Genomic DNA, 26818 nt, shown 5'->3' with positions numbered 1-26818 from the left:
ACTGTATTGATCCTATTACAATCACTTTAGTAAATTTGTGTTGTCCTTGCATTATTCAGCCGATTTAGGGGGATTAACTTGTTTTCTTCTGCATCTGGTTATGTGTATGGGGTGTATGGTGTGTATGTATGGGGTGTGTGTATTCCATGTGTGTGTCACTCTCTTTTTCCTCCCTCCCTCCCTTGTGTGCTAGGCGGATGTACTCACCGTCATCGTCTTCGCCAGCGTTGTTGTTCGTGGTGGAGCAGAACGTAGAATATCATTGGAAATACATGCAGTTCGGGTTCCACGGCGGCGTGGTTCTTCCCTGTATCTCCAATGGTGAGCCCTTTCACTTCCAAGCTCTGTTTCCGCTAGGCTTCTGATGTCATTGGTACGGCCCCGGGAAAGATGGCGGATTGTCTTGTCATAATATGGTGGGCGGAACTTTGACTTCGGCCTGGCTGCAGGCGGCTACTGCCGTGGTGCCTGTTGTTTCCGCCCTGGCGGTCGGTGTGGTACATTGGCTGTCTTTCGGAGAACTTTCCGCCACAGTCATAATTTGCCAGTTCTTACCACCGGCCTGTTGGCAGTATTACCATCAATTTATCACGGAACCGCCAGGGTCATAATGAGGGCCTTAATGTTTCATAGTAACAATTTTTTTAATTGACTGTTCCTCTATGCTGTGCATTTATAACATTAAAGGAGTGTTGGTATACCGAATTGAGGATTCCTGGCACTATTTAAAAAAATTGAGGGGCATATTTGTACTCTGTTTGCGACGAATGTGCATCAAAAAGTTTGACGCACATTCACCGCAAACCTAACACCATATTTATACTATGGTGCCCGGCCCCGCGAACGTCAAAATTCCTCTGTGTGCGCATTTTCTGGATGCAGGAAACCGCCTTGCGTTAATGACATGCAAGGTAGGCGTTCACGTCCAAAAAATGACTTCAAGGCCTGTGCGCCTTATTTATACTCCTGCATCATTTTGACGCACAGGAGGGCCTTAAAAAACGGCACACAGTGTGATGTGTACTGTTTTTTAACGCCTGGGTAAAGGCAGGCGTTAAGGGGCCTGTGAGCTCACTTCCATGGTATCTGACCATGGAAGCAGTCCAGAGGTGCCCTTCCCTGCCCCCAGGGACACCTCCTGCCACCCTCGCCCACCCCTTACTTGCACCATTTTTTGACTCACAACCCCCATTTTTCCCTACGCAGGCGCTGCCTGGTTTGAGTCATTTTTTCTTACTCTGACCAGACCGCAGCGCCGGCTAACGTCAATCCTTAAATAAGGCGCCCGTCTGGCACGTAGGAATGGCGTTAGCCGGCGGTAAATTTTTTTACGCAAACCAGCGCCGGCGCTGGTTTGGGTCAAAAAGTATGAATATGGGCCTGAATGTGGAAAGGTTTGTCTAGTTAGAGATTTCTTCGCTAATAAGAGGAATGAAATCTTGGGTCGATGTTGAATTGGAGCTATGGTTCACGGAGAATGCTCAATTCCTTTTCTACAGGTTCGCACCACTAAATAGCTTCTTGAAAAATAAATGGAAGGGAGGCGATTTTATGTTGATGAAGTTAGTCGTCAAGTATAGATTGGTGGGGGTTGGGAACTGGTATAGAGTCCTACGACAGAACTAAACAAAAATCAGATTCCCAGCAATTTTTTATAAAATCTACAAGAGTACTGAATGCAATAGTATGCTGAAGGAACTGTGATCCATTGTTGAAATGTAGCATAAAACTCTGCGAGCACAAATATTAAGAGAATAACTTTTTGTCGAGATTTCAAGCATATCATACTCCTAGCATTCTCCACAAAACAAATCCTGGGATTTCGAATCATTGCTTTAGATGCCAGAGTGACCATCCAGCGGACTGGCCCCGTATGTTTACCTGTCAGGCACTCTGTGACTTCTGGTATCATATTTTCCTTGGATTAATTAAGATAATTGGAGCAAACTTCCAGCCAGACATTACCCAGGCTCTATTTGGTTTATCAAGACAGATTAAAGCATTCACTAGGGCAGGTCAGTGTTTTATTTTTGTAACCAGGGCTATAGCTCGCTCATTTGTACTATAAGGCTGGAAGTCGTCAATATTTCCTACAACGGACCAATGGTTTAATAAAATGGTTAGGATTAAAAAAAAGAATATCTAGATGTTTTGTGAAATAAGGGATTAACTTGATTTTAATTAATTTGGAGAGTATTTGATTACGATGAATAATGTGAACGTTAGCCGCCGGCGCTGCCTGGTGTGTGTGAAAAAAAACGACGTACACCAGGCAGCGCCGGCGTAGGGGGATATGGAGCTTGGGCGCCAAAAAATGGGGCAAGTCAGGCTGAGGCAAATGTTTCGCCTCAACCCGATTTGCGCCATTTTTTCCGACTCCCAACCCCCATTGAAATGACTCCTGTCTTAGCAAAGACAGGAGTCATGCCCCCTTGCCCAATGGCCATGCCCAAGGGACTTATGTCCCCTGAGCATGGTCATTGGGCATAGTGGCATGTAGGGGGGCACAAATCAGGCCCCCCTATGCCACAAAAAAATAAAATATAAATACTTGCCCCAACTTACCTTAATGTCCCTGGGATGGGTCCCTCCAGCCTTGGGTGTCCTCCTGGGGTGGGCAAGGGTGGCAGGGGGTGTCCCTGGGGGCTTGGGAGGGCACCTCTGGGCTCCTTCCGAGCCCACAGGTCCCTTAACGCCTGCCCTGACCAGGCGCTAAAAAACGGCGCAAAATCGGCCGGACGTCATTTTATTTGACCCGCTTACTCCCGGGCGTGAATTTTGCCCGGGAGTGTAAATACGGCGCACATGCCTCGGAGTAAATTTTTTATACGGGAACGCCTACCTTGCATATCATTAACGCAAAGTAGGTGTCCACGCAAAAAAATGACGCAAACTCCATGGACTTTGGCTCTAGACGCGTCTAACGCCAAAGTATAAATATGGAGTTAGTTTTGCGTCGGAATTGCATAAAAAAAACAACGCAATTCCGGCGCAAACAGAGTATAAATATGCCCCTTCGTTTTTTAAAAAGTGAGTAACTAGATTTTATCAATTTGTATGACAGGATGTTTTATTATCAATTTTTCTGTATTATTGCAAAAGGTCAATTTTAATATAAATGCATCATTGACGTTGGTGATGGGGATTGACTAACGCCTTCGCCCTTGAAGAGAAGAAATTATATTTGTGAATGAACTTTTATCGGTGTATGTTGCTCAATTACAAATATATATATATATATATATATATATATACATACATATATATATATTCTACTCCACTGTAATAAACTTATCTCTAATAAATTCAATTTTAATCCCCTCTAATTCAGTCCACTCTAATCCACTCCACTCTAATTCACTCCACTTTAATCCTCTCAAATCCAATCCACTCCATTTTAATACACTCCACTCATCTCCAATCTAATCAACTGTATTCCACTTCACTCTAATCCACTCCACCCCCATCCATTCCAATCCACTCTTATCCAATCCATTTGAATCTTGTCCGCGCCACTCAAATCCACTCCAGTCCACTACAACCCACAGAACTCTCATCCACTCCACTCTAATCCACTCCTCTGTAATCCATTCCATTCTAAACAAATCCATTTTAATCCACTCCACTCTACTGCACTCCATGCTAGTGCACTCCACTTCACTTTAATCCACTTCGCTTTAATATGCTCCACTCCAATTCACACCAATCCACTCCACTCTACTCTTCTGTACTCAACTCCACTCTACTCTGCTTTATTCTACTCCACTCCAGTCAAATCCACTTCACTCCACCCAACTCTAATCCTCTCTATTAAAAATCTTCTCCACTTTAAGACACTCCAATATAATCTAATCAACTCCAACGTAATCCACTCCAATTTAGTCCACTCTATACCACTGCACTCTAATCCACTGCACTCTAATAAACTCAACTCTATTCCCCTCTAAACCACTTCACTCTTATCCACTCCACTCCTCTCCACTTCACTCAGCTCCACTCCACTGTAATGCACTCCGCTTTAACCACTTTAATCCAATCCACTGGTAACCACTCCAATCCACTGCACTCTAGTCCACTCCACTCCAATGCACCTCACTCTAATCCACTTCACTGTACCCACTCCACTCTACTCCACTCTAATTCACTCCACTCTATGCCACTCCACTCTATGATACTCCACTATGGAACTCCACTGTGCCACACTCCACTCTACAACACTCTACTTAATGGGCTTGAAACACCTTCGGTGGAGTGCATCTGTTCTAATTTACAGTCACTTGGCAGGACCAGCTGCTACAGTGCTCAAATGTGTCTCACTGGTTGTAGTTGATTGAGGGGCTCAAGAGGTAAGTACACATGCTTGTTTAAGCTTTGTGGAATATACAGCTCAATGCGAAGGTATGAATCCGGTCTGAAAAAAAAAAATAACCCCATCCCCAAATTTCAGCTGTAATGCAAATAGACCAAAGAGGGGGAACAATGTGCCTGTTGTCTTGCACTTTGAATCCACTTTACTCTGATTCACTCAATTCCACTCCACTTCAATCCACTCAACTCTAATGCCCCCAATCCACTCTAATCCACTACAATCTAAATCACTCCAATCCACTCCACTTTAATTTACTCAACTCTAACCCACTTCACTCAAAACCACTCCACTTTAATCCACTATAATCCATTCCAATCCTATAATCCACTCCACTCCAATCCAATCCACTTCTGTCAAATAAACTTCACTCTAATCCCCTCTCATTTATAATAAACTCCTCTCTAATATGCTCTAATCAACTCAACTCTAATCCAATTCACTCTTATCCACTTCACTCCAATTTACTCCAATCTAATTCACTCTGGTCTAATCCACTCCACTATAATCCATTCCACTCTAATCCATTCTAATTCACTCCACTCTAATAATCTCTAATTCACTACACTCCAATGAAGTCCACTCAAGTACCCTCTAATCCACTCCAATTCACCCCCTTCTAATACACTTCACTCAAATCCACTTCACTCAACTCCACTGCAATCCACTTCACTCTAATTCACTCCACTCTAATCCACTTCACTCCACTTTACTCCTCACAACTCTATTAAAGTCCAATTCAGTCTAATTCCACTCCACTCTGATCCATTTCAAACCACTACTTCAAGTAACTCCACTCTAATCAACTCCACTCTAAACCACTCAAGGCTAATCCACTTCTCTCAAATCCAGACCACTTTAATCCACTCCACTGTATGCCACTTCTTTCTAATCCAATCCAATCCTATCCAATCCACTCTAATCCACTCAGCTCACCTTCAACCCATTCCAATCAGCTTCACACCAATTCACTCTAATCCACTGCAATCCACCCTAATCCACTCCACTCCTCTCAAATCCACGCTACAGTAATCCACATAAATCCACTCTAAATTGCTCCAATTGACTCGACTCCAAACCAATCAACTCCACAGCACTCTAAACCACTCCTCTTTAATCCACTCCACTCAACTCTATTCCAATCCACTTCACTTCATTCTAATACATTCCACTGTTATCCACTCCAATTCACTCTACTCTTCTCTAATCCATTCTAATCCATTCCACTCAAACTCCCTGTAATCCACTTCATTCTAATCCACTCCACTCTGGTTCACTCGAATCCACTCCACACTAATTCACTCCACTCTAATCCACTGCAAAATAATCAAATCCACTCTGTTCTACTCCAAATCACTTCAATACACTCCAATCCACTTTAAACTACTCCTCTCTGTTCTACATGAATCAACTCTAATCCACTCCAATCAGGTCCACTCTAATCCATTCCACTCTAAACTATGCCAATCCACTCAAATCCACTCTAAACAACTCCACTCTAATCCACTCCACTTTAGTCCACTCTAACTCAACTCCACTCTAGTCATTACCCTGCAATCTAATCCACTCCATTCTAATCAATTTTAATCCACTCCAGTCCAATGCACTGGATTCTAAGTCACTCAAATCCACTCAACTTGAATCCACTCCACTATACTCCACTCCATTTCACTCCACTCCACTCTACTCCAGTCCACTCAAACCAACTCCACTCCACTCCACACCTTCTGTTGTGTGCATTTGTTCTCATTTACAGCATCTTGGTAGGGCCAGCTGAACCAGTGTTTAGCGGGCCCCTGCTGGACAGGTTTGCTTTTGAGCCCATGAGGGAAGAACATATACCTCAGTCATGTCTCTGCATTCTGGTATATCCAGCTCCACATAAAATGTGTGTACTGTCTTTGATATATATTCTCCTCCCACAATTACAGCTACAATGCAATTATCTGACTAAAGGGCAGCCCATGGTGTCTACTGTCCTGCCCTACTAATCCACTCCACTTTCAAATCCACTTTTATCCACTCCACTCTGATTCCTTCCACTTTAATCTATTCCTTTCTAATCCAAAACAATCCATTCTAATCCACTGCAATTCAGTTTACTCCACTCCACTCTAATCTACTCTAATCATATCCAGTCCACTCGATTCAACTCCAATCCACTCAAGTCTACTTCAATTCAATTCAATCCAAACTACTCCAGCCTTCTTCAATCTGATACACTCCAATCTACTTACCTCGGATCCACTCCTCTGTAATCCACTATAATCCACTCTAAATCACTTTAATCCACCCCACCCTTCTCTGATCTACTCCAGTCCACTCCACCCCATTCCACTCCACTATGCTACACTCTGATCCACTCTAATCCACTCCAATTCACTCCATTATAATCCACTCCACTTAAATCAACTATATTCCACTCCGGTCCACTCCTATGAACCCCAGTCTAATCCACTTCAAACCACTTTAGCCCACTCCACTCTACTCTAATCCACTCCACTCTTCTCCACTTCACTATTCTCCACCCCACTACATTCCACTCTAATCTACTCCAATCCACTTCACTCTAATCCACTCCACTCTAATCCACTCCACTCTAATCCACTCTACTCGAATCCACTCAACTCTAATCCACTCCACTCTCACCCACCTTTCACCCACTCCAATCCACTCCATTTCCATCCACTCCAATCCACTCTAATCCGCTCCACTCAAATCCACTTCAATCTATTCCACTCTAATCTAATCCACTATAATCAATTCCACTTCAATCTTATCCTGTCCAATCCACTCCATTATAATCCACTCCACTCTAATCCATTCCACTTCACTCTAATCTCCTCTACCCACTCTAATACACTGAACTGTACACCCCTCCACTCTATACCACTCCACTCTTCGCCAATCTATGACACTTCTTTGTACGACACTCCACTGATTGACACTGACTATGGAACTCTACTCTACACCACTCTACTCCACTCTATGCCATGTTACCCCACTCTATGCTACTTCACTCTACTCCACTCAATGTCACTCCAGCCTATGACACTCTACACTACCCCACTCTATGACACTCTAGGCCACTCTACGCAACTCCACTCTAGTCCACTCTATGCCACTCTTCACCACTCCACTGTAGTCCACTCTATGACACTCTATTCCACTTTATGACAATCCACTCCACTGTACGACACACAATGTCACTACCTTTTAGGCGTGCTGAACAACAATCACACAGGTGTACAACATGGCTAAAACACATTGTCAAAGCCAATAGCTCCTGCATAGCCGTGGCCTACTGACTTTGTCAAGGTCATTGTTTTTTAAATGAAAGGGAGGGGGGTAGCATGCCCTCCCTCCCTGAGCAAATAGTGGCCCTGGGGACCCCATCCCCTAAGCACCTAGGTCCTTCTGGATGTGTGCTCCGGTGCCCATCCAGGACTTCCACCAAACAGTAAGTTGGGGTCCCTGTAGCCTCAGCAGCTCCCTGCATACACCCATCTTGAGTGTTGCAGGAGCCGCCATTGTTCCAACTCAGCAGGAGCAGCTGTTTTTGTTTACTCCAGCTGGGCAGGACCTAACGGAGTTTTCCTGCCTGCTAGAGTATGGGCAGGGATACAAATGTTTGCTCCAACCCAGCAGGAGCATTTTTAAAGCTCTCTCCAAGTGGGAACAAGCATGCAAGGTATTTGAGCTGACATCAGAAATGTGGTCTACGGGGCCTTTACAGGCTCAGGGAGTTAGGCTCCGCACTCCACTTCCCTTTAATTAGAAACCTGCCCCAGGGGATAGAGTCCTTGGTGTATCACTGAGACTCACGGAGGGTGGCAGGGTGCCCCCTTCACCTATTTTTGAAAATTTAGCCCAGGTTTCCTGGTTCCATTAGTGACTCATGGAGGGCATGCCCCCCTCTCTTCTTTCTAGTATTCAGATCCAGGGAATGAGGGCACTGGGGCCAGAACTGGCTCAGCGAGAGGGACCCCACTTATGCCTCCCTCATCAACTACTCTTAATAAAGACTCCATGCCCTGTCTCACCCCAGGAGTCTAAATATTAAAATGTATATCACCAGTGGACTTTTTTATTAAACAAAATAATACCCCTGGGCCAATCATAATGCTCTATTTTTTTAAACTGGATTTAATGGAACCCTCACCAGAGTCCTCCAAATCCAACTGTCCAGATACAGAAATACTTTTGCACATTAGTACTAGAAAAACTAGCGTGGCAATGGTTGGGTGATTATAAGGGCTTGGCTGCAAGGCTTTGTAAGCAACCCCCGTTGTGCATGGACGAAAGCTATGCGCGCCAGGTTTTAGAATAACGTATAGTAGTTAAAATTACTTTACATAAAAAAACAGAGAAATTCACTGAAAAAAACAAAAGTTGCAGGGACGTTATAATTAGGTTCTGAAGTAACAAGAACTCATGGCCTAAGGTAACTGTAACTCATGCCTTTGTCATGCACAGCTAATTACTTCTCATATGATGTCACTGATGAAATCTTGTATGGCATCTTTGATATCACTGCAATGTTTGCACTAACATTATTGATAAGAAAACTGTGCATGGCAAAGGCGCGAGTTATAGTTACCTTAGGGCACAAGTTGTAGTTATTGGAAATAACTCTAACTTAACTGCTGAATTTCTATGGTTTTGTACGAGTAAATTTAGAACCTAACTATAACGTCCCTGTAACCTTTAGTTTTTTTCAGTGAATATATATTTGAAAATGCAGTCCCACACGAGTCCCATGTGTTTCCCACAGGACTGCAATATTTTTACAAAAAAAGGAAAAAGCTGCCTGCATTGTTTTGTACAAAGTAGTTGACCCCTGGGGTAGCCCAGAGCCCAGGGGCCTATATTATTAGAACATTTGAGAAAGGGAGCTTGAGTGGGGCCTCCCTCCCCAAGTCACTCTGGGCCCCATGGACCCCATCCTCTGAGGCCAAAATTAATGTTAAAAGGGAGGGAGGCATGCGCCACTTCTCCCCTCACCTCTTCTTGGCCCCAGAGATCCCAACCGCTGGGGCCCAATATGTACTACAGGGGAGAGGGCATGCGGTCCCCCTCCCTGAGTCATCAGTCAGACCTGGAGGTTCTGAGGCAAAATCAACAATGGGGAAGGAGCATGCTTACCCGTCCCCAAATCCTCAATGGGCCTGAGTGCCCCATGCGCTTGGGCTGAAAATTAAACAAAAGGGATGAGACGCAGAGCCTCCTCCCTCCTCAAGAATGAAAAGGCCCCAGGGATCTAATCTTCTCGGGGCACATCTAACAACCATCCTCCATACACTATTTCCCCTACCTGCAGTAGTGTGTGCAGAGAAAGCAAGTCTGTTCTCATCCAGCTTTGAAAATGATCCAGCCATGTGGGAGCAGACTTTTGTTCCAGCAGGGAAACTCATATTGCTTCTTCTCATGGGGAGCAAGGACAAATAGTTGCTCCTTCCCGGGGGTAGCCATGCGATCACCTGTAGCAGCCAGGATGACTGCATGATGGGTGCCAGCGGGGCGCAGGAGCCTAGGGCTCCTCTCACAGCCCCAAACATATTGTTTGGTAGGTGCCTCAGGTGGGCACTAGGTCACCCAACCAGGAGCACCTAAGGCCCTGAGGCTGCCTTCTTTTTTCCTTCTGAATATATTTTGGCCCTGGGGCCAAAAAGGCCTGGGAAGGAGGGCTGCATGCCCCCTCTTTGTGTAAAAAAAAGTCCCCAGGGATTTGATCCCCAGGGCACCAAGAGGATTGGGAGGGGGAACTCATGCATCCCTACCGCAAAAAATATAGACCCCCAGGGAATGGGCTACACAGACTTGGAGAAGAGGGCTGCATACCACTCTCCCCTTTAAAAAAAAACCTGAAAGGCCCTGGGGATGGGGGTCATCAGGACCGAAAAATGCTCTGGGAGGGGGTCTGTGAATACACAACATTTAATAAAAACAATACGACCTGAGAGGTGGGCCACTTTAATCCTTTGTAATCCATTCTAATCTACTTCACTCTAATCCACTCCACTCTGATCCACTCTAATCCACTCCACACTGTCATTCCACTTTAGTCCACTCCACTCAACTTTAATCAAATCCACACTGTTTCACTGCAATCCACTTCAATCCACTCCAATTCTCTCCGATACACTCCAATCCACCTTTATCTATATCACTCCATTATCCACTCAAAACAAACCCACTGTAATCCATCCCACTTTAGTCTATTCTAATCTACACCAATCTACTCCAATCCACTCCACTCCAATCCACTCCACTCCCCTCCACTTCAACCCACTTAAACCACTCCATTTCATTCCACTCCACTCTAATCCACTCTACTCCATTCTAGTCCATTCCACTGTAATCTGCTCCACTATAATACAATCCATTCTAGTCCATTCCACTCTAATCCACTCCACCCTAATCCACTCCACTCTATGCCAAACCACTCTATGCAACTCCACTCTACTCCAATCTGTAATACTCCACCATGTGGCAATCCACTCTACAACACTCTAGTCTACACCAGTCTACTCAACTCTAAACCACTTTACTCTACCACACTTTTACAGCTAATAAATGTGCCCTTCGTTTCAAGATTGTGGTGCCTTCTGTGGTGTGCATTTGTTCTTGTTTGTAGCAGGGTGACAGTGCCAGCTGCTCCAGTGCATAATGGAGCCTCACTGGACATGTTTACTTTGGATACCCATTAGCTAAGAACGCATATCCCCATCTTGTTTTGGCTTTCTGGAATATCCAGCTTCATGTGAAGATGTGTGTAAAGTCTTTGAAATATATCCCCCCACCCACAGCTACAGATATAATTCAGTTAGTTGACTAAAGTGCTTCACACTCTGTCTTTTGTCTTGCCCTTCTAATTAATTCCACTCAAATCCACTTCATTCTGATCCATTCCACTCTAAATTACTTCTCTCTCATCTACTGTCATTCACTACAATCCACTCTAATCTGCTCCAGTTCAGTTTATTACAGTCAACAATATTCCATTGGAATTCAGTACTCTAGTAGACTCCACTCCACTCTAACCTACTCCATTCAACTCCAATCCAGTTTACTCCACTCCACTCTAATCCACTCAAAGCCACTCCAATCTAATCCACTCCACTTTGATCCACTATAATCAACTCCAGTCTACTTCGCTGCAATCCACTGTAATCCACTCAACTCTAATACACTCCAGTCCAGTCTAATCCACTCTGCTAAAGTCCACTCAAATCCACTCCATTCCACTCCACTTTAATCCACTATAATGTACTCCATTCCATTTTAATCTACGCCTCTCTACTCTAACACACTCTACTCCACCCCGATCCACTCCACTTCACCCTAATCCACTCCACTCCACTCCACTCCAATGAACTCTAATCCACTCCACTCCAATCCACTCAACTTCCAATACACTCAAATCCACTCAAACACACTCCAATCCACTCTAGTCCACTCAAGTGTAATATACACCAATATATTCCATTCTAATCCACTTCCATCCACTCAAATCCACTCCAAACCAATCCACTCCAATCTACTCCACTTTAATCAACTTCACTCTACTTTAATTCACTCCACTCCACTCTTATCCACTCCAATCCACTCCTCTACAACCTACTCCACTCGTATCCACCCCAAGCTACTGCACTCTAATCCACTCCACTCCACTCCAATCCATTATAATCCACTCCACTCAAATTCACTCCAGTCCACTCCACTCCATTCCAATCCACTCCACTCCAGTCCACTCATATCCACTCAAATCCAATCCACTGTAGTCCACTCCCCTCTAATCTACTTCAATTTACTCCAGTCTAATCCACTACACTGTAATCCACTCCACTCCAATCCACTCCACTCCACTCCACTCTAATTCACTCCACTCCATTCTAATCCACTCCACTAAAGTCTACTCCACTGTAATACACTCTAATCTAATCCACGCCACTCCACTCTATTCCCCTCCCCTCTACACCACTCCACTCCATGACACTCCATTATATGACAGTCCACTAATTGACACTCCCCTCTATGACACTCTACTCCAGAGGTCTCCAAACTTTTTAATGCCGCGCCCCCCCAGTTGAAAAATACAAATCATTGGGCCCCCCCTCATAATTTTTCTGAAACATTTTATAAAGATGGCAATGTTTAAATAAGTCTAGACGAATTTAAACATTGCAGTTAAGTACTGTTTCCTCTTTTTAAACGCAATAGCATGTTTCTACTTAAAGCAAAACACTGTCATCTGTGTAATGCTTCTTTTGGCCAGAGTCTGGCGCCCCCCCTGGGATCACTTGAGGCCCCCCTAGGGGGGCCCGCCCCACAGTTTGAAGACCACTGCTCTACTCTATGTCACTCTACTTTACTCTATGCCACTTTACTCCACTCTATGCCACTTTACTATGCTCTACTCCACTCCAGTCTATGACACTCAGGGCCTCATTCTGAGGCTGGCGGGCACCGCCAAATGGCCTCTCCGCGGTCAAAAGACCGCCGAGGCCATTCTGGTTTTCCCGCTGGGCTGGCGGGCGACCGCCAGAAGGCCGCCCGCCAGCCCAGCGGGAAACGCCTTCCCACGAGGAAGCCGGCTCCGAATGGAGCCGGCGGAGTGGGAAGGTGCGACGGGTGCAGTTGCACCCGTCGCGAATTTCAGTGTCTGCAGAGCAGACACTGAAATTCTTTGTGGGGCCCTCTTACGGGGGCCCCTGCAGTGCCCATGCTGTTGGCATGGGCACTGCAGGGGCCCCCAGGGGCCCCACGACACCCCATACCGCCATCCTGTTCCTGGCGGGCGAACCGCCAGGAACAGGATGGCGGTATGGGGTGTCGGAATCCCCATGGCGGCGCAGCAAGCTGCGCCGCCATGGAAGATTCCGTCGGGCAGCGGAAAACCGGCGGGAGACCGCCGGTTTTCCTCTTCTGACCGCGGCCAAACCGCTCCAATCTACCATACTCCATGCCACCAAAATTTAGGCATTGTGAACAGCAACCACATTGATGTACCACATCGCAAAAACACATTGTCAAAGCCAATAGCTCTTGCATAGGCGAGACCTACTGACTTTGTTCCCATGGGAACAGTCATTTTTGTTTGCTCCTGCCAAGTGGGAGCAAACTGAGTTCCCCTGCCTGCAAGAGTATTAACAGGAAAACAAAAGTTTGCTCCCATTGGGCTGGAGCATTTTTTAAACTCCCGCCAAATGGGAGCAGACCTACCTTCTCTGCGCACGCTCCCGCGGTTAGGTTAGGCATGTCTGCTCCCATCTGGCAGGAGATTAAAAATGCTTCCATCAGTTGGAATAGACATATCCCGAGCTCTTACAGGCAGGTAAACTATTGTGTCATGGGTGTTGGGCTCCCTGAGACACAGTGCTTGAGCCTCCCTCAAGGCATGGGGTCCATAGGACCTTTAAAGGCTTGTGGAGTGTTGCTGTGCCCCCCCACTGCACTTTAGTTAGAATTCAGCCACAGGGGATAGGGTCCCCGGCGTCTCACTGAGGCTCAGAGAGTGAGGCTGTGTGCCTCTCTCCCCATAGTTTTGAAAATTTGACCCAGGTTCCCTGATTCCATTAACTGGCAGAGAGCCTGCCCCCCTCCCTTCTTTCAAGTATTCAGCCCCAGAGAATAGGGTCCTTGGGGTCAGAACTGGCTCAAGGAGGGGGGGCCCTCTGATGCCTCCCTCCCGAAATACTCTAACTATAGACCCCCAGACCCTATTTCACCCTAGGAGAACAAAAATTAAAATAGATATCACCTGTGGTCAATGTGAATTTTGAATTTTGGGATCCCTTTTCATGGGCCGTACTTGACAAATCACCCCAGAAATGTCCATGCACAAACTAGACAAAAAGAGCTTATTTATGAAAGTTTTGTGAAGATTTGTCAAATGTCACTAATGTTATTAACATATCAAACAAAGTATTTTCTGTGGAAATGCTGTCTAGTTTTGTGGTGATCTGACAAAACTAGGGCAGAGGAAAACGGGGTGCCACAAAACGCAAAAGCTCCATGCATTTTCCTTAGACTTTTTTCAACAGCACTATCGTAAAGACTGGTGATTGGAAATGGAATTGCACCAAATGTGGCAGGAAGCTAGATCTTGGTCCAGAAAGCATGTTTTCTGTGATTTGGTGTAAATCTGTTCAGTTGTTTGAGAAATAAAGGTTCACAAATATGAATTTATAATCCTTATAATATTAAGTATTATTACATAATTAGTAGTATTAGTATTACATAATTGTTAATAATATTATTATATAAAATATAATTGATATATCTGGAGGGATAGATTTGGGGGACTCTCGCAGGAGTCCTTCAAACCACATAAAAAAAAAAAAACACCATTCTTATTGTCCGGGAAGCTTTTTTCCCCTTGGGTGCTTTCATTGGCTGCCTGCAATATGATCACAAATGTTGCAAGCAGACACTACATGACTCAGGGACTTAGGCCCTCATCACGAGTATGGCGGTCTTTGAGCAAAATTCCGCCACCATCCCACCAGTGTTGGCGGTACAGTGTCTGCCGTATTACGAGTCACAAACATCAAGCCGACGAAACACAGCCAGATATCCAACCCTGACGACGAAAGAGCGCCGTCAGCCCTGCCCTGCCCACCACGCCGACACCATTCCGCCCGCCATATTATGAGTCACAATCCAGCACAGCGGAACATGCACAGTGGTAAACCATTGGCGGTGAGCACCGCGGTTGGCTAGAAAGTCACCGCCAATAGAAGGCAACACCAGATTGGACAGCCCGATACCCCAAACCTGAAACATATACACCACACACACCTGTTTACCACACTATAACACACACCCACTCACACCCTCACAAACCCTTGCGAATATCACCACGAGCCAGAGATATACGACCCACGAACCACTGCACTTAGAGCAAGAATTCACACGTTGCACGCACTCTCACAACATGTCACTCCACCAGCACCAATGCTTCAACAACAATGAGTTGCGGGTCATGGTGGATGAGATCATCAGAGTTGAGCCACAACTGATGGAAGCATAAGTACAGCAAACATCAATGGCCAGGAAAACCGAGTTATGGGAGAGGATCGTAGACAGGGTGAACATAGCTGTCAGCTACCAACACACAAAGGAGAACATCAGAATGAGGTGGAACGACCTTAGGGGAAAGGTCCCTTCCATGGCATCCAGGCACAACATCGCCCTCAACAAGACTGGCGGTGGACCCTTACCTCCTCCCCTTGACCTGACAACCTGGGAGGAGAAGGTATTGGACATCATGCATCCTGAGGGTCTGATAGGAATCACTGGAGAGATTGATACTGATAAGGAACCTGCACCCCCCCTGAGCACTAAGCACTCCAGTCCTGCATGCCTCCCAAGCACCTACCACTCATATCACAAACCACAAGAATGCACCCCCCACTAACTCCCCACCTTCCTACTCTGCATGCCACACCACCCTTCTCCCACCTTCCACACACCCACCCTGCACAATGCATGCTAAACCTTCACTATCTCCTCAACTACCACTCCCACAATCCATCACTAAGCATGCCAGATCTGAGTTACACTCACACCTCACAATGGTGCTCCTCCATGAACATGCATCCCACAGCCCACCCAGACTGTTAGCCAACACTGCCTCACTACCAATACCAAGTACAGCAATATCAAACAGCAAACCCACAACTACAATTAATATGACAAGCATGGCCCAAAGGCCATTCACCATGCAGTGTCAGCATTGCTGCAAATGTCATTGCCATCCCTGGGTAATGATTCCACCCACTGCAAGTGGCACACCATGATACTTCAACGAAATTTCCACATAATAACTGACACCCTTTCCATCCACAGTGAACCCTGCTACTGCCACTCAGCAGAGGATGCCAGGGTCAGACAGCCCTCCCCAAGATGAAGGCCCTAGTGGATGTCTGCAGGACTACAAAATGCCTGGGCCATCTGGGGCGATTGGCCAGTCCACCTCCAGCAGCCCCAACCCAGACAACCCCGGACTCACCCTCCCGTGTGGCTATTACACTACAGCTAGCCCCTCCTCCCCAAACCTGTGCCTCAGAGACCATTCAATTAGAGGTGTGCCCCACAGTACAGGGACCTGAGTCAAGGGCATCCACCCCAGACAATGAAGACCTTGGTGCTACTGGGAGTGGGCACATTGTGCCAGGCGCACAAGCACAGGTGGCCAGGGATAGTGGGATGGGATGTGTGGTCCAAGGGAGGGGGCAGCAACAACATCAGACTGGCCATTAGGCCCTCAACTGGGTCCTGGGTGCATACCACCAAACCCAGGACACCATTGTTTAGATCCTCACTACCCTACAGGAGACTCAGAGGCTACAGAGGGAGAAGCAGTGGCAGACCAACAATGCCACCATGGCCACCATAGCAAGGGTGCTGACTGAATTTGCCACCATCCAGCGTAAGTCCACTTCCCACCAGCAGGCCCCTTTCATAATCCATATCACATTTGTGACCTCCACGTCATTCGCAACCAGTGGAATGGAGGCCCTGCCACAGGACACGCCGGACACCAGCACCTCCTCCCATGTAGATGAGGAGCCCCCACGCAAGCGAGGACGACCAAACAGACATACAGCCTCCACTGATGCCAAGACCACCACCAGCACGTGAACCACTTCAGAACATACCACTTTGTGTGTCACAGCAAAACCCTATTGACTGTCCACTGTCATAACAACTTTTTCACATGGCCATCATACTGGACAATGACTCCCCACAGGTGGGCTAAGTACTCTGATGATCCCACTCGCCATCACCCCACTCACCAGCCCTTGTACTTGTATCATAAAAATATACACTTTTGAGCACAGTTTCTGTCTACGTCTTTATCTACCATTAGTACATTATGTACAGCCATCACATATGTAACAGGAAGACCATTGACCTATCAATTAATGTGACAGTGCCAGAAGTGGGAGCAATCATATACAAGTTCTGTAATATAGTTAACCACACCACATCTAAAGTGATGTGTACACACTATACCCACATTGAATACACAACCCTGGTAGCAGCCCTTCACACGGCAGACAATGCTACTGGTTACATAGCATGTCTCTGACACATACCTGTATGTCAGTGGAAGTATTGTTGTATCAGCTCTGCTCTGGAATCAGCTGCATCCTCGTCATCATCCTCCTCATCACTCCCATGTCCCTTTCATCAGCCACAGGCACAGCTGCACCCTCCTCAGCATCCAGTAATGTGATGTGACGTCTGATAGCCAAATTGTGCAACATGCAGCATGCTACAATGATCTGGCACACTTTTGCTGGTCTGTACAGTAGGGCCCCTCCACTGGCTTTCAGCACTCCAAAGGTGCGTTCGATTACCCGTTGGGTCCTACCATGGGCCTCATTGAAACGGTCTTCTGCTGCTGTAGTCAGATGCCTGAGAGGTGTCAGTAGCCATGGCAGGTTAGGATAACCAGAGTCAACTATGTGCACAGAGGTAATAGGCATATTGAACACTGTAGGTAAATGTGGAAGGTGGTGTAGAGTGTGCAGAATACAGAGGCACACATATGACACGATACATACCGATGAGACAGGCACAATCCCTTTCCAGTGGTGCCATCAGGTGTGGGCTGCTGCTGTTCCACAGTATATAGGCATCATGCACTGACCCTGGGAACCGAACAGTCACTTGAGTGATGTAGAGGTCTGTGAGACAAACCACCTGAACATTGGTTGACTAGACATTTATACGGTTCCTAAAGTCCTGTTAACTCCTCCTGGATGGCACCAGGACAATGTGGGTCCCATCAATAGCCCCGATCACATGTGGCACATGTGCCACAACATAGAAGGCTGCTTTCACAGTGGACAGATCAACACCTTGGGGGAACTTGATATAGCTGCCAATATGTTTCAGTGTGGCACATAGGATGTTTTCAAGACGTTACTAAACATGGGCTGGGACATTCCGGCAGCCCAGCCCACTGTAATTTGAAAGGACCCTGAGGCAAGAAAGTGGAGGACTGCCAACACCTGTACTATGGGTGTGATGGCATTGTGATGATGAATGCCAGGCCGCAGATCCTGCTCCAACAGCCTCACATGATCCATGATGGTCTGACAGTTGAGCCGATAGCACTGGATGACATGTCTCTCTTCAAGGGTGGCAAGATTGACCAGGGGCCTGTAAACAGGAGCATTCCCCACCATCATTCTTCCACCATACCTGGGAATAGGAGGGAGTGGCAATCATTATATGCATGAAGGACTGTGTGGATGCAGCGGAACTGTGCACAGGTCACTATTAAATATCCATGACACACCTCGTAAACCCCCTCTGTACACATTGCAGTAGTAAAATGGCAGCTGCCTGTCATGCATGCACAGGACAGATGGAAGTAAGCCAATTACGCTGCCGTAAGACGTCATGGCGGTAGGCTGTCGCAACCGCTGTGCAACTCCTCATTGGTTAACATGGTTGCCTATGGGAGACATGAGCCAATGGCGATCACTGCCGGCGGTGACTGTGAGGTTCGCGGCGGCCGTGACCACCATTTCATGTGTTTATGTTCACTTGACTCCTGGCACACATGCTGAGTATACCTCCCCTGAGTATGCTGCTGTGTTATGCCACTGGTAGCCACGATGCCACATGCTGCAGGGGATAGGGCCCCAGCATTCACACAGGAGGAACTTGAGAAGCTTGTGGAGGGTGTCCTACCCCTGTATGCCCAGTTGTTTGGGACACCAGGGCAGCAGGTGAGTGCACTATGATTGTACTGTCTGTGAGTAGTACGAATGTGGATGTGGGCCTTGGGACGAGGATGAGTGACTTGTGGAAGGACCTGGCTGTGGGCTGTGAGGACAGCTGGAAGGTTGAAATGTGTGTCTGTTCAGGGGATGTGTTGTGTCCAATGCAGTCCCTAAGATGCCATGCTACATGATTGTCTCCTTTTCTCCGTATTATCCATGCTGGTGAGTGCCCATCAAAAGAAGGGGATCTGGCGTGCCATCGCTAAGCAATGCGGACCCTGGGGGTCCATTTATGGTGGAGCACCCACTGCAGGAAGCGATGGGAGGACCTGCGATGCTGGGCAAGGAAGACCGGTGAGGCCCAACTGGGGATGTCCTCCCAAGGAGGAAGGGGTCCCTGTCGGAACCTGACCCCCCTTATGTCCTGTATTTTGGCTGTGGCATACGCTGAGGTGGATGGGCGCTTGAGGGCAGCACAGCAGCCTCAAGGGGGTGAGTTCACATTTGTACCTAGGTTATGTGGTGAGTGATAGGTGCAGCCTGTGCAGTGTGTGAAGGCTGTGGAATGTGTGCTAGGTAGCTAATGTATGACTAGGCTAGTGACACATTGATGCTGGATGTGCTACATACATATGTTCATATGCCGTGCAGGATGTGAGTGGGGTTACCTTTACTGCTAAGTGGCATCAATGACAGGGCAACTGTGTAGTACATGAGCAGGGTCTTAGATGTGGACAGGGTTCCTACTTCTGGAGTCCACACACAACTATCCAATCAGTGGTGCTGGGGCCGTTTCCATATCTGCTGTCATCTGGCATGTGATGCATGTGTAGTCTGCGAAGTCTGAGGTTTCACATCATACAGCTGTAGGTGCTTGGGTTATGTGGCTGTGTAAGTATGCCTCCAAACACCCATAGAGTACACATTTTTCAGTCTAGTGATCTATGGAACCATGAGCCAATGGGGTGGGTCGGACATGTGTTGAGGGTATAGCTTTCATCTTGTACAGGATTGAATGTGTATCAGCATGTGTGAAACTCATGTGCATGACTGAGGTGGCATGCATTGGTAGTCATTGCAGTGGCGTGTGTGTGAAGGCATAGCATGTAATGACATAGCACTGGAGTATGTTGGAGTGACTAGTATGTGGCTGTTGTGCTGGCATTGACCACGTGCTCCCTGTTTCTTTTCCTCCCACCCTGTCTCTCACTGTACCACCCTCCCTCCCTCTGCTCCTCTGTCTTTATGTGCAACATCATCATCTGGCAAAGAAGAAGGGGAACCGGCAAGTGGGGAAGCTGCATCCCACAGGACCAATGAGGCAGATACTGGTGGAGCAGAGGGGACCAGTGGGACAGAGTGCAAGTGGAGCACTACGGGGGAGATAGGAATATCTACACATCATCAGATTCGTCCTCTGATGATGACTCCCTGGTGGTGGCGGATCCTTCAGGCCCTATGCCTGCACCATCCTTGTCCACCACCCCCCTTACCAGCACTGCCCTCCCTGTAGCTCTCCACCCAGTTGCCCGTGCCCACTCCCCCAGGAGGGTGGGCATCTCCTTCGTCGCAGGCACCTCTGCCCCTGCTCCAGTTAGCCCTGCTGCCCTCAATGAGGAGGCTATTGACCTCCTCAGGTCCATCTCTGTTGGGCAGACAACCATCGGGAATGCCACCCAGGGACTGGTATCCCAGATGCAACAGTCAAATGCGTTCCTGGAAGTCATTCACAGTGCTCTGTCTGCCCTTCAGAGATCGTTTAAGGCTCTGGCCTCCTCATTGACGCAGCCTGAGTTCCTTCTTCTTCCATCCCCCCTCCAACTACCTGTTCCCACTCCCACATCCCTCTCTCATTTCCCATCCAAAGCACACTTTCATACCAGCATGCACCCCCACCAACAGACCCAGAGGGCAAGAACATTCACATGCACCACAAACGCCACCACCTTCATGCACACACCCACCATTCAGACGCACACACACCAACATCCACTACCTACTCTGACTCCTCCAACTGCTCCCCCTTCACAGTCATATCGCCACTCACAAAGCAGACACCACATCATCAGTCCCAGGTCCAGACACATGTCCTGTGACTGCCACCATCACCCTAACAGCTGACCCCCATGCATGCACTCCATACACCACATCTACACGCACCACAACAGTCAACACAACCACTTGCAGCACATCCACCCTACCTGCACATACCACCCCAACATTCACTCACGCTTCCCCCTGCTATCTCCCTGTGTCTTCTCCACTCCTTCTCCCAGTACATGTTTATGCCCACACTCATCCACCCAACACACACCCAGCACACACATTTCATACACCCACGCACCAGCACCCAAACAATATCCACGTACACACCTATCAACCATCCCCTCTCCCTCCACTCCCAATCTGTCAGCGAGACCGGATCCTCAGGGTTTGCACCTGTTCCCAATATGTCCACCTCTTGGCAGCTCCAAACTCTACTAGCCGTAATAGCACAGAGTTAAAGAACTGCCAAGCGGGGAATGGGGTTTAGGTTGGGAACAGCAGGGAAGGAGACCTATGGAAGCAAGAGTTAAGAACACAATAGCAAGGTCATTCGCATTAATCTTCATGAACTTTGTTTTAATTCTTTATGCTCTAATAACATGTGAGATCAAGAACTTTTCAATAACGTGACCTTTTTATAATCATATACTCTGAACATTGAACTTTCTCAAGTTAACCCTTAGAATAGCGATTACATCACAACAAAAGTCAATGAGTACATTTGTTCCCAAATAATTAACTGCTATAGGATTCAGGAATTATACTGTGGAATAGACAAACTGACTAAACTTGTTTTGTGTAGAAAGATCACACTCTGTTTAATCTAAGTTTCAAGATTCAATTGCCCAGAAATTATTGCGCACCTTATTGCCAGACTGCGCATCAAGACTCAAGTACCTGGAATGATTGCACGCTCTGCCGATCTGAACTGCAAGGGTTAATTGCCAAAAATGAATCACACACACTGTTGCCAATTCAACCATCAAGATTCAAATGCCTTGAAATGATCGTGCACTCTGCAGATCCGAACTGCAATGGTTCTTCTTCTTCTTTAATACTTTATTCGGTACAAATAGACCATGAAAGACATTTAATAAATACAGCCATACAGACTTCAAAAGCAAATAAAACATTATTAATACAAGTTCCGAATTCCAAAAGCAGCGTATATATAATTTAACATAGCCTCTATTGTCTCTACATCTCCCGACTTGTGCAAATATGAATAAGCGAGCTGGATAGTTCTAATACTTTTAGCTAAAAGAACAGGACGTAAAAAACGTTTTCTTGGTATAATATAAAAATTACAAAAAAGTATAAAGTGCAATGTGCTTTGAGATGATTTTCCATCACAGCAACATAATTGAAGATTCTTAAACCATGTTCCGCAGGAAGGAAATGCTACCAGGTAATGCAGTGTATTCAAGCGTAACCTGGTAAGTAGAAACTTTTGACGCTCAGAACTGGTAATAACCAGGTATAACATTGGTTGTAATTGCTGAGGCTGGGTCGTCTCCTGGTTTCTCTCTAGACATAAATTTAACTTTGGGTCCTGTGTTTGCTGCCAGTATATTTCCTTTACCCTTTTTATGTCCCGCTTTGTTATAAGATTTGGCTTAGAAAAGTACTCCCCTACTCCAAGGGAGAGCAGCAGAGAATGCACATATCTAAGCCAAGGTATATCCAATGATCTTGTTAACAAGAAGCAGTCTTGTATCGCCGTCCAACATAAATGAGCTTCCGGTTTCGCCCAGATTTTTAACCAGAGTAATACTGGTTGGAGCTTTATATAATCGGATATAGCCCTCAAGCCCACTTCATCATGACAGAACTTTACCGAAGTCGATTGCAGAACTGCTAATAACCTCCTTAAAAACGTATTTTCTACAATCTGGATACTTGATGAATCAGCATTTCCCCAAACCCCTGCTCCAAATGTCGCGATAGAAAGACATTTGCTAGAAAATACAGTCATCAACTCTTTTATAGGTTTATGCCCCAATTTTTTTTTAAATCTAAAAATTGCATCTATTGAAATTGTGTTAGGCGGATATTTACTAAACTTCCAATTAAAATCAACATCAATAGGACCCCCCAAATACGTAAAATGTTTAACCTTCGATATTTCTTCCCCCTCCAGAATACATTTTTTAGTTTTTGCTAGCTTTGGCCCACTCTTCATCACAAATGACTTTGATCTATTAATTTTAAGACCAAGATTTCCCATAAAAGCATTAAAAGCATTCAGTAGAATTTGAAGACCATTTGCTGTCCTTGAGATGAGTACAGCATCATCTGCATAAAGCAGTACTGGAATTGGCGTATTATTAATGCTTGGAAGATCCTTCCCCATCTCACAGAGAAATTTCTCTAGGCCATATATGTAAAGAAGAAAAAGAAAGGGGGCCAGCACGCAGCCCTGCCTTACCCCTTTTGATGAGGAAAACTTCTCCTTTAATCCACCCTCCTGGGAGTAGCAGACTCGTGCTGAGGTACATGCATGGAGTCTGCTGAGTAAAACAATTATATCCTTGTCCACCCCCATTTTTGACCTGACCATCCACAATTTCTCTCGATTAACTGTGTCAAAAGCACATGATAAGTCCATAAATGCTAAATGCACACACCCTTTTTTGACTTTCGTGTATTTCTGGACTATCAAGGTCAAATTGAGTGTTTGTTCAACTGTACCAAGCCCTGGTCGGAACCCAAATTGCACTTCGGAGAGGCAATTAGTCTCCATTGCCCAATTTTCCAACTTATTTAGGATTACTCAGCCTAAAATCTTTACCGAGCTATCCAAAAGAGAGGTTGGTCGATAACATAAGGGGTCTGCGATATCCCCCTTTTTAAAAAATCGGGACAATGATCGCCTTTCTCCAGGTATCTACTAATGGGCCTGTCATAGTAGATCTCAAAACATTAGTAAGCAATGGTGCCCAAAAATCTGGTAGCACTTTATATAAGTTAACTGGGATCCTGTCTGGGCCGGGAGCTTTCTCCGATGGGCAATCTAAAATAGCCTGTTTTACATCAACAACATTTATAGTGTTACTAAAGGCCACACTAATCAGAGCGTTATTTATAACCATAGAGCGAGTCGTGTCATCCTTCAATGCATTATCCTCTTTTGTAAAAGGTTTTGAAATATAGTCCACCCAAGCTTGTGCTGGGATGACAGTGTCCGTGGCCATTTTGACCTTATCATTCATCAGTAAAGAATTAACCACTTGCCAAAAAGCAGCTGTATCTCTATTTTTGCTTGCCTCTATCAGATCCTTCCAAGCACAGTCCCTTAGTTCAGCCTTTCTGCTTGCAAGTGCATCCTTATTTCCCTTTCTTGCAATTTTGATAGCCTGCATGCATGATTAAACCATCGAGGGCCACTCTCTTTATCTAAACTAGGACGCTAAAGTTTTTCGGCCATGTACTTTGTCAAAGAGGAAAAAGCATAAACAATTTCATGAGGGGGATTATTTTCTCCCAAAGTTATCATAACGTCAGTCCACTTGTTCACAATCAAATCTTAAAAAAAACTGGTACTATCTATTTTCCCCCATTCAATAGTTAGGCCTTTACGAACTGAGAACTTCATATCTGGGTATCGCTTCTCTTTTCTTGAGATGTTGTTCAATCCCAAGCTTGTTTCTATAATTAACGGATTATGATCACTAACACAAGTTAGTATCACCCTGAATTTCCCAAAAAAGGGGATAAGCTCTTTAGAATAAATGATAAAATCTATTGTAGATTGGGTGTCACCTCTTATAAATGTCGGTACCCCCCTCAACTAGTTTGGTCGGGAAGAGCAAAAAATTGGCTACTATCAAACAATTTAAAGAGTTTCCATAGAGGGGATGTTTGAAATATTGAATGGGACAATCATTTTCGTCATAGAGCCCGCAGCAATCTGAAAGCTCTAATTCACAACGATGGATGTCAAAATCTCCAGCCCAAATTATTCTTAAATCCTTCTTACTTGTGTTCAAGGCCTGATGTATTATCATTTCAAGGCTATCAGTCACACTAGTGTCCGAATGGTTAAAGTTATTATTGTAATAATTAATCAGCAACACATCAAATGGCTCAAAAAGTTTCAAAGTTAGAGCCAAAAAATAGGGGGATGTTCCCATTACACACACCACCACACCCCTTGCCATTAAAGATACAAAGGTGGCTAATCCTTCCTTGGGCCTAACCGCGGGGGATTTAGTTGCAGGAACACTATATGTAGTGTAGCCATTGACATGCGGCGGCTCTGTGAGCCATGTCTCTTGACAACAGATAAAAAGACCAGTTGTCACTGCAAGGGTTAATTGCCAAGAATGAATTGCACACACTGTTGCCGATTCAACCATCAAGATTCAAATGCCTTGAAAAGATCGCGCACTCTGCCGATCCAAACTGCAAGGGTTAATTGCCAAGAATGAATTGCGCACAATGTTGCCGATTCAAACATCAAGATTCAAATGCCTTGAAATGATTGCGCACTCTGCCGATCCGAACTGCAAGGGTTAATTGCCAAGAATGAATCGCGCTCACTGCTGCCGATTCAACCATCAAGATTCAAATGCCTTGAAATGATTGCGCACTCTACAGATCCAAACTGCAAGGGTTAATTGCCAAGAATGAATCGCGCACACTGTTGCCAATTCAATCATCAAGATTCAAATGCCTTGAAATGATCGTGCACTCTGCCGATCCGAACTGCAAGGGTTAAGTGCCAAGAGTAAATCACACATGCAGTAAATCACAAAGCCAAAAACTTAAATGTTTCTAGAAAATGGAGTCAAGGTCTATACCGAACTCCGCCTTACCGCCCTGCTTGAAGATCAGCAAGATAATGAGGACAGGGCCAGGAAATGTCCAAGTAGGCGTCCGGAACAGGAGCCCTCGAAAATGCTGCTGCTCTGCACCGGGACCTCTGAATAGTGAGCACATGGAGCTGGGCAGGGTTCCTTAAATAGACCCAAGCCCCGCCCACCTGCCGCACCCAGCCACACCCAGCCAGGCTGCAGGAAAGGCTTGAAAATGAACAATACATTGCAAACAGTGTTACAGACATTTCAAGATGGTGGTGTACTGCCGGTTTTCCGCTGCCCTGGGGAATCCTGCGCCGCCATGGGGATTCCGACCCCCATACAGCGGTTTCGGCCGCCAGGAACAGGATGGCGGTATGTTGTGTCGTGGGGCCCCTGGGGGCCCCTGCAGTGCCCATGCCAATGGCATGGGCACTGCAGGGGCCCCCTAACAGGGCCCCCACAAAGATTTTCAGTGTCTGCCATGCACCCGTCGCACCCCTTCCACTCCGCCGGCTCCATTCGGAGCTGGCATCCTCATGGAAGGGTGTTTCCCGCTGGGCTGGGAAACCCAGAATAACCGCGGCGATCTTCTGACCGCGCAGCGGTATTCTGGCGGCTCCCGCCGGCCCTGCAGTTACCGCGGCCGGCGGGAGTCAGAATGACCCCCAAAGTGTCTTAAGTCTTTTCAAAGCAATCAAAGTTTGTTTCAAGCACAAAGTAACTGGTTCGCGTGCAAAATCTCTCCAAAGGACCACAGAGGAGAAGATGCGTGGAAACAAAGGGGTGTGCGTTTGTTTCTCGGGCCGCACACAGTGATGCTTCGTTTAGTTTCAGGGTCGGCTGTGCATCAATTTCCG

Source organism: Pleurodeles waltl, chromosome 11 (genome assembly GCF_031143425.1).
Source record: "Pleurodeles waltl isolate 20211129_DDA chromosome 11, aPleWal1.hap1.20221129, whole genome shotgun sequence".
NCBI classification, from domain to species: domain Eukaryota; kingdom Metazoa; phylum Chordata; class Amphibia; order Caudata; family Salamandridae; genus Pleurodeles; species Pleurodeles waltl.
The sequence above is the reverse complement of the archived record's forward strand: the minus strand, read 5'-3'. Positions refer to the sequence as shown.